This window comes from Neovison vison, chromosome 6 (assembly GCF_020171115.1).
Source record: "Neovison vison isolate M4711 chromosome 6, ASM_NN_V1, whole genome shotgun sequence".
Classification (NCBI taxonomy): domain Eukaryota; kingdom Metazoa; phylum Chordata; class Mammalia; order Carnivora; family Mustelidae; genus Neogale; species Neogale vison.
Genome location: NC_058096.1, coordinates 82,864,825 through 82,874,376, shown reverse-complemented (window position 1 = coordinate 82,874,376; position 9,552 = coordinate 82,864,825).

Sequence of the window (9,552 nt, the reverse complement as noted above, 5' to 3'; positions counted from 1 at the left end):
AGACATGAATATTTGGCACCTGGCAAAGAATGGATATTCAATACAGTTGGTGAAAGAAAGAAAGGAAGGAAAGTAGAAGGGAGAGAGAGAGGAGGGCAGAGAGACAGAAGGAAAAATGGAAGGGAAGAGGTAGGGAGGAGGAGGCTTGCCACCCTGGATTTGTGAATAATTGATTCTACACAATGAGTAGATTCCCCGTTTGGAAAGAGCTCAGCCTTGTCTTGATGGAAAGAGAACTCTATTCTCTTGCAGAATTCAGCCCGCCGTGTCTTCACGTTCCTAATGGCTTCACTGACAGCTCTAGTACACCATAGAGACTTGCTTGTCAAACATTAACTACTATGCCATGTTATTATAGATTTTTTTTTTTCTGATGGAGTAATCACTACTACTTATGCGGAATGACAGAAGTTGCCTGATAGTATTTAATCTAATCTGAAAATATAAGAAATAGCCCAGCTGTGTAAGACATAGAAAGAACCCAAAGGGATTTCTTTCTTTTTTTTGAAAGCCAGGACAGAAAGAGAAACATTAACCACATAACTAAACTCTGACAGACTGTACCTTTGCTTTAGTTTCATGAGAATTGGGGCAGTAGGTAAATAAGCACAATGTTGGCTGTTTTTTAAAAATTAATTTTTAAAGGTTGAATAAATACAAAATAATATTCATAACACAATCTTAAACTGTAACAATCATGATAAAACAAAAATTTGTGGACACACCACGCAGCTTTAAAAAAAAATTGAACCCTGAGGCAGTCTTTTTTTTTTTTTTAAGATTTTTATTTATTTATTTGACAGACAGAGATCACAAGCAGGCAGAGAGGCAGGCAGAGAGAGAGGAAGGGAAGTAGGCTTCCCATTGAGCAGAGAGCCCGATACGGGCTCGATCCCAGGACTCTGGGATCATGACCTGAGCTGAAGGCAGATGCTTTAACCCACTGAGCCACCCAGCTGCCCCGAACCCTGAGGCAGTTTTTAGAGGTTCTTCCCATGTCTAATACCTTCCACTTTCCAGCACTCCATGGGAAATAATGACTATCCTGAATTTTATTTTTATTATTCCATGGCTTTTGTTTAGGGTGTTACATATTTGTATACATTCTTAACCACTAACTTCTTTGTTTTTACAGATTTTTAAACTTCACATAAATACAACAATGCTGCTTTTTTTTTTTCTATCATGACTTGGTTCTTTATCATTCAACACTCTGTTTTTGAGACTTGTCCATAGTAATGCCATAACACGCTAAACTTTATTCGTTTCTGTTGCTCTTTACAATCACATTGTATGGATATCACAACATACATATTCATTTTTTCCTAGTGATTCACACTTAAGTTGTTTGCAGTTTCTTGTTATTATGACACCAGGAACTCTCTTGTATATGTTCCCTGGCTCACATGTGCACATTTCTTTGGGATTATACCTCAGACCGGAATGACTGGTTTAGAGGGCATGCACATGTGCAAATTTTCTAGACAAGCATTGTTTTCTAGGGCAGTTGGCTAATTGGCACTCCCACCAGCATTGATCGAAAATTCCCCCAGGACCTTATTTCACCTGTCATTTTTGCCACTCTATGGATTAGTGTTCATCAAGCTCTCTAATGTGCCAACCTATATCATTCCTTTAAGTCACTGCAGATGTGATTCAGTCAGTATCCAAGCCATAACCTTAGATCTATGCCATGATTTGAAGTTAGCGGCCCTTGTTGAATTGAGCCACGGCCTCATTGGACATTTGTCAAAAAGCGGGGCTTAAAAAGGAGAACGACTCTGTTGTTTTCTCAATAAAGTGCTGATTGACAAATATGAGGAAAAAATCATGATGTTAGTGGTAAAGATGAAATATTATATTTGGCACTGTTGGGAAATCACCCAAGTTTTGTGGGTTTCTGACTTTATAACTACAAGATATTTGGATCAAAGTATACTTACTTTAGGTGACATATGAATTCATAATCCAAGGGAAAAAGCCTCATAAAAATAACTCAACATTAAATATATCTTGCAAAAGAACCATTTAACTTGGCAAAATATTAATGAAATAAAACACCTGGGTTAGATTTCCCTTCTAATACACATAGGAACAAAATGTGCTCAACAAAATGCGCTTTGGCTTTTGCCAAACTAGAAACATCTGAAAATAACCTAAGAGATTTCCCTAAACTATGGCATGTTTCTGGCTTTGTCCACCATTTAATTAAGTGTTGTTTTAATAATGAAGCACATTAGGGATGGGGGTTGTATCCAACCTACAAACCATTCTTTATGGGGTAGTAAAGAAATGGACAATAGTACGACATAAAAAAATGTTTAATTTCATGGTCTTACCTTCTTAGCATATGTTTCATATCAGCCTTACTAGTTATTTTCTGAAATTCCCTTTAGTTAAGAAATCTAGTCATTGTTTTGTCCTTGAAAATGTAGATGGAAATCTATTACGATGGTTCAAGGACAAAGGAGTAGGTGAGATGTGTCCCTGGCAACTGTGATACTGTTGTTTATAAAGAACAAAATTATGTATGCTGGTAAATCGTGATTGCAGTTCAGACATTTTCCAAGGCAAGTTATTGCTTTATTCAGTATCTCCACTATATAAGCTCCTGAACCTTTAAAACTAATGTTGTAGAAATGATACAAAAACATCAGTGAATGCCATTTTAGAATAATCTCAGTACATGTGTATACCAAGCTTCTAATCCTATGAATAAAAACAATGCATTTTAGAGATAAAAATGGAACTGTTTGAGGCTTTCAACTTCTTGGTCTAAGTAAATCTGATTAGTCCATCTGCTGAGGACAATAAAATCTGGTCAAAATATAAATTTTTTGGTATTTGGGGGGAAAAATGTGTTTCAAGGTATTGAAAGACACTAAGATAATAAAGAAACAAGGTGTGACCCAAAATGTGGAGGGCCACACATGCACACACCTGTACACACATGCAGGCATTGGATGTACATATAAGATAGTACACCTATACTTACTACATCTCCAAGGAAGAGTAAAAAATAGTATATGAGAATATAATTTCCAAGCTTACTGAGGAAAAAAGAGGAATAAAATATGCTCCATCAAAATAGGAGCCAGAAAAGAGAAAGAATCATAAAACAAATAGTGTAAGTAGAAAACCAATACTAAGATGGTAAATCTAAACTCAAATATGTAATTAGATGAAATGAAAATGGTGTACATGTTCCTATTAAAGGACAAAGGTGATCAGACTGAGAAGGGAAAAGAGCCATATGATATAAAGAAGACATATCCAAAACATAAGGTTAAAGAGAGGTTGAAATTAAAAGAGAAAGGGTATACCTTCTGGCCCAGAAATTTCACTTCTGATATATATCCTAGGCCAATCCCTGCAACTGTGCACCAGGGAGCACTTTTTCAAGGATGTTCCTTTTGTTTGTATTTAACAAACACTCATGTGGCCCTTACTACATTCCAGTCATGTTTCTGAGCACTTTACAAATATTACCTCAGATAATCCTCATAATAACTTAGGAGGTAGGTACAATTAATACCCTTACAGGTTAAAAAAAAAAAAAAAACAAAGGCCGTATATAAAAAAGGTTGAAATTGTTGCCCAAAGTCACGTAGCTCGTAAGTGCTAGGACTGGATGTGAACCCAGGCAGCCTAGTGTGAGTTTGTTCTTCCAATCCCAACCCCGCAGGCTTTTAGTAGTTCCTGCTCAGCACAAACAACTTCATCAACAAAAGAATGGATTAAGAGAAAATGCTACATTCATTGGATAAAATGCTACCAGCCAAAAAAGGGATGGATATATATCTATATATTATATATATATTATATACATATAGATAATGTCTATACAAATAGTTTTAAAGCATCTTATTGTGAAATGAAATAAAATTTCTGAAAGACTTTGTATACAATTAGTTTTATTTACTTTTTTTTTTTTTTTTTTTGAGAGAGAGCGAGCTGTGGGCAGTGGCAAAGGGAATGACAGAGGGGGAGTGGGAGAGAGAATCTTAAGCAGGCTCCATGCCCAGTGTGGATCCCAATGGGGGGCTCAATCTCAAGACTCTGATCATGACTTGAGCCAAAGTTGTGGGAGGCTTAACTGACTCAGCCATGCAGGAGCTCTATTATTATTCACTTAAGGGCTTTGTAGAATGTACCAATGAAACTACCTAGACCTTGAATTTTCTTCATGCGAATGTTTTTAACTGTGATTCCAATTTTTATTTAAAACATTTATTTACTTTTATTCAAGTATAATTAACATACAGTATTATATTAGTTTCAGGTATACAACATAATATTCAGCAGTTCTATACATTTCCCAGTGCTCATTGAGATAAGCATACTCTTAATTCCCTTTATTTTACACATTCTTCTTGTCCCCCTCCTTTCTGACAACCACATTTGTTCTCTGTATTTAAGAGCCTGTTTTTCTGCTTGTCTCTTTTTTTTCTTTGTTCATTTGTTTTGTTTCTTAAATACCACATGTAAGTAAAATTATGTAGTGTTTGTCTTTCTCTGACTGACTTATTTCACTTAGTGTTATACTCTCTAGGTGCATTCTTGTTGTTGCAACTGGCAATATTTCATTCTTTTTTTCTGTCTGAGTAATATTCCATAGTAGATAGATTATGTATATTATATATACATACAGGTATATACATACACATATGTGTATGTATATACATATATATCTATATATAATATATACATATAATATTATACATATATGTATATATATACATATATATGTATATACATACACATATGTGTATGTATATAATGTATTATATATGTATATATACATATATACGTGTATAATATGTATATTATTATGACATCTTCTTTATCCATTCATTGATAGGAACTTGAGGTGCTTTCATATCTTGGCTATTGCAAATAACACTATATAAACATAGGGGTCCACACATCTTTTCGAATTAGTGTTTTTGTCTTCTTTGAGTAAATATCCAGTAGTGGAATTACCAGATCATATGATAATTCTATTTTTGACTTTTTTGAGGAATCTTTGTACTGTTTTCTACAGTGACTGCCCAAATTTTCATCCCCACCAAATATACACAAGGGTTCCTTTTTTCCTACATCCTTGCCAACACTTTCTATCTCTTGTGATTTTTATTTTAGACATCTGACAGATGTAAATTGGTCTCTCACTCTGGTTTTAATTTGCATTTCTCTGACAATGATGTTGAGCATTTTTTTCACCTGTGTTTTGGCTATCTGTGTGTCTATGAGCTATTTGTATGTTGGAAAGATGTCTATTTTTTAGATTGTCTATGTTTTAATTGGATTATTTGTTTTTTTGGTCTTGAGTTATGTAAGTTCTTTACATATTTTGGATATTAACCCCTTATTGGACATCTCATTTGTCCCATTCTGTAGGTTATCATTTCATTTTGTTTATAGATTACTTTACTGTGTAGAAGCTTTTTATTTTGATGTAGTCCCAATAGTTTAATTTTGCTTTTGCTACCCTTGCCCAAAGGAGAAAGATCTAGAAAAGGGTTTCTATGGCTGATGTCAAAGAAATTACTGCCTTTGTTTTCTTCCAGGAAATTTATGGGTTTGGGTCTCATGTTTAGGTCTTTAACCCATCCTGAGTTTACGTTTGTGTATGGTGTAAGAAAGTGGTCCAGTTTCATTCTATAATTCCAATTTTTAAGTAAATAAATACAGAACTATTCTAGTTATCTATGTTTTCTTGAATGGGTGGTGACAGTTCTTGTCCTTCAAGGAATTTATTCATTTCATTTAAGTCATCTAATTTATTGACATAAAATTTCCACAATACTTCCTTACTCTTCTTTTATTATAGCTGTAGAATCTATTATAGTAATTCAACTCTCTTATTTGTGATATTGGTAGTTTGTGTCATCTCTCTGGTTTTCTAATCAGTCTTGTTAGCGTTTTTCAACAGAAGGTTATGCTCCTTTCTTCTTTACCAGTACTAAGAAATTACAAAAAAAACAAAAAACAAAAAAAACCTGTTAACCAACTTAACAAGAAAATAATTGTATATCAGCCTAATGGATTTCTTTGCTATACATCTTTTTATTTCTGAGTTCTTTTCACTTGTATAATAATAATTATTATTTTTTTAATTTGATTTAGTTTTTATGTGTTATTTTACCGATAATTTTCACTTATATAGCTCATTTCAATTATATATTTATTATTTTATTGATGCTTTTATAAGGAGAGGCTTCATTCATGAAATTTTGATTGAATTCCTCCTTTGTGACAGACACTAGCCTCGTAGCCTAGTGCTGGAGTTCCTCAGATGAATTAATACCTGGTCCCTTTGTACCTCCAGTGTGGCTGGAGCCTGGCGACCAAAAGCAAGAGTTATAGGAGATGAAGCTGATGCCATGGAGGGAGAAGGGGGAAGCTATCTTATACAGGGCCTTGCTGATCTTGAAAAAACTTTGGTTCTGACTCAGGTAAGATGGAGAGTCATTCCATTGCAGAGAACTGGGCAGAAGGGAGTTCAGTTCTGACTTCTATTTTCATAGGATTATCTGGGTGTTCTGTCACTACTATATTTGAACAAGGCAAGGGCAAAAGCCAAGGAGCTACGGCAATAACCCAAGTGAGACATGAGATGATGGTGTTTTGATCACTGTAATAGTGGTAGCAAAGGTAGTGAAAGGTGATGGGCTCCTAGATATATTCTGAAGGTAGTGACCCAGCTGCTCAGGGCTGTGTGTACATGAGAGGTGGAAGTAGAGCTGGGGAGGGCGGGGACCATGTTACAAAATCCTTTGGGTGCCAACCCAAGAGTTTTGCATGTCATCCTCAGACAATAAGTTGCCACTTATTAATTTTGAGTAAAAGAGATACATACCATATTTTATTTTAGAAAGTCGATTTGACAGCAGAGTTGAAGGGGCTGTGTCAGAGGCAGTGAGACCTGCTAAGAGACTCCTGTCAAAATCCAGACAAGAGAGAATGAAGAATTTAACGGAAACAACAGCTATCTTGCTATCTCAGTGGAAAGAGGGAAATAGTCATGTATTAGTTTTCTATTTCTGTATGACAAGTTATCATGAACTTAGTGGCTCAAAATGACACACATTTTTCATTCCATATTTTCTCTGTGTCTGGAGTCCAGGTGGGCTTAGATGGGTCCTTTGGTCAGAATGTCCCAAGGTTGTAATCAAGGTGTTGGCTGGGCTGTGTTTCCATCTGGAGGCTTAGTTGGGCAAATAATCCCCTTCCAACTTCATTCAGTTTGTTGGAAGGATTCATTTCCTTGTGTTTGTAGGGCTGAGGATCTTGGCTTCATGCTGGTTTTTGGCTGGAGGCCACCTTCAGCTCTTAGAGGCTGCCCATAGTTCTTTGTCATGTGGGCTTTCTCAACATGACCAGTTATTGCATTGAACCAGCAAGGAAAATCTCTAGAGTGGGTCTGTTAGCAGGATGGCATCTTCTATAACATAATCACAGAAGTAGCATTTCATCATCTTTGTCATATCCTATTTGTTAGAAGCAAGTCACAAGTCCCACCCACACTAAGTGTAGAAAACTTCCAAGGTATAAACACTAGAAAATGGATCCTTGAGGATTACCTTAGGATCTATCCATTGTAAATTATGAATAATGATAAGGACACAGAACAGACAGAATCTAAGTTGTGATGGGGTTGTTGGATGTGAGTGGGAAAAGAAAAGAGAGAAAGAGAGGATGATATGTATGTAGCTTTCTCGTTTGTATGCTTGGTGGAGGGTGAGGGCCCTTCACCAAGAAAAGAAACAGAAGGAGGAGCTAATTTAGGAGAATAATGAGTTCTTTCAAATTTGAGATTAAAAGATACTAGTTTTATTATCATATTTTTAATCAAATTCTTTAATTTTTTAATTTTTAATTTTTTATTAACATATAATGTATTATTAGCCCCAGAGGTACAGGTCTGTGACTCACCATATTTACACACTTCACGACACTCACCATAGCACATACCTTCCCCAATGTCCATAATCCCACCACCCTCTTCCTACTCAAATTCTTTATTATTATAATGAATCAAACTGAATAAACCTCAGTCACAGTTATCTATTTCCCTGTTCTTTTTTTTTTTTTTTAAAGATTTTATTTATTTGACAGAGAGAAAGATCACAAGTAGTCAGTGAGGCAGGCAGAGAGAGGTGGGGGGAAGCAGGCTCCGCGCTGAGCAGAAAGCTGGATGCGGGCTCCATTCCAGGACCCTGAGACCATGACCTGAGCCAAAGGCAGAAGCTTAACCCACTGACCCACCCAGGCGCCCCTATTTCCCTGTTCTTCAACAACAACAACAAAACAACAACAGTTGATTCTCACAGTCCAAGTCATGTGCTAGTTTGCTGAGCTAAAGGGGGGTTTCTGGATATGCCTGGGTATTTCTATAATGAGCTTTTGCAAAGCTGAATGGCTGAACACAGAAAGGTGTACTCAAAAGAGCGTCACAGTTTCAGGTAGAAATATTACAGAAAATGGAGCCATCTAAAAATTCTGTGTTTATATGTAATTTACCCTTTTAAAGTTGCTTTGAAATTTATGTATCTTCATAAAGGAAGCCTCTTAGTCCAGCTATGTGGTTAGAGAGAATGTTCAGCTATACTTTGTGCAACTAATTGCCCAAAGGAATTTATGAAAATTCTGCATGGATGGATGGATTTTGTGATCAGATTCATTGAGGTCAAACAGAATGTGGCCAGGAACTACCAGACAAGTCCAGGTGGTTAAAGTGTAAGTATTTGGGAAAGTGAACATGATGATGTTGGTTAAGAGAATGAATTTAGAAAGTCACACTTTCGGGTACACTGAATGACTTCGGTCTTCCCCAGGCCTTTCCTGCCTCCACTGGTGGTCTGTGAAAGCCTGTGGTTGTCATTAAAGGGACTCCTTTGTCATAGCTGGTTCCTAACGCAGCTCCCAGTCCACTTCCTTTGCAAGGGGCTGCACTAGGAAGACAGATCTCACAAACCGGCATTTGGCTAATTTAGCCAAACTGAAACTTTTCAGAGGCAAAGGGCAGAAAACCAGGCATAAAATCACTCAGGCTATTAAGGAATTGGGTTACAGGGAAGGGTGGGTCTTGTTAACTCCAGGGGCAGCTGGTTTAAGTGGCCCAAACAAAGTCACTAAGGTTTGGTTTCTTGGTGGCAATGTGCAGGGTCAACCAGACCTTACATCTTCTTGTCATCAAGTCTAACAGGAAAGACTCTGTCCCCTCAAAGCCCCGTTCATCTTTCTCATGACTTCCACTGGCCTGGAAAGGGTCATCCCTCACTCTCTCAATCAATCACTATGGTCAGGAGAACGTGATCTTCCTAATGGGTTTATGTCAGTGAACTCTGCCCAAAGAATGTTGAAGGGAAATTTGGGTACATATTTTACCAGAAGTGGGATAAATGGATGTTGGGTGGCAAATACAGGAGAAAGTCCCCTTCACCCCAGGAGAATGCCTTTTAATTGAGCCAGCAATTTATTTACATGGCAGCACGTTTGCCAACGACGTAGAAATACTGATATTTCCAGATGTACACCTTATACCTT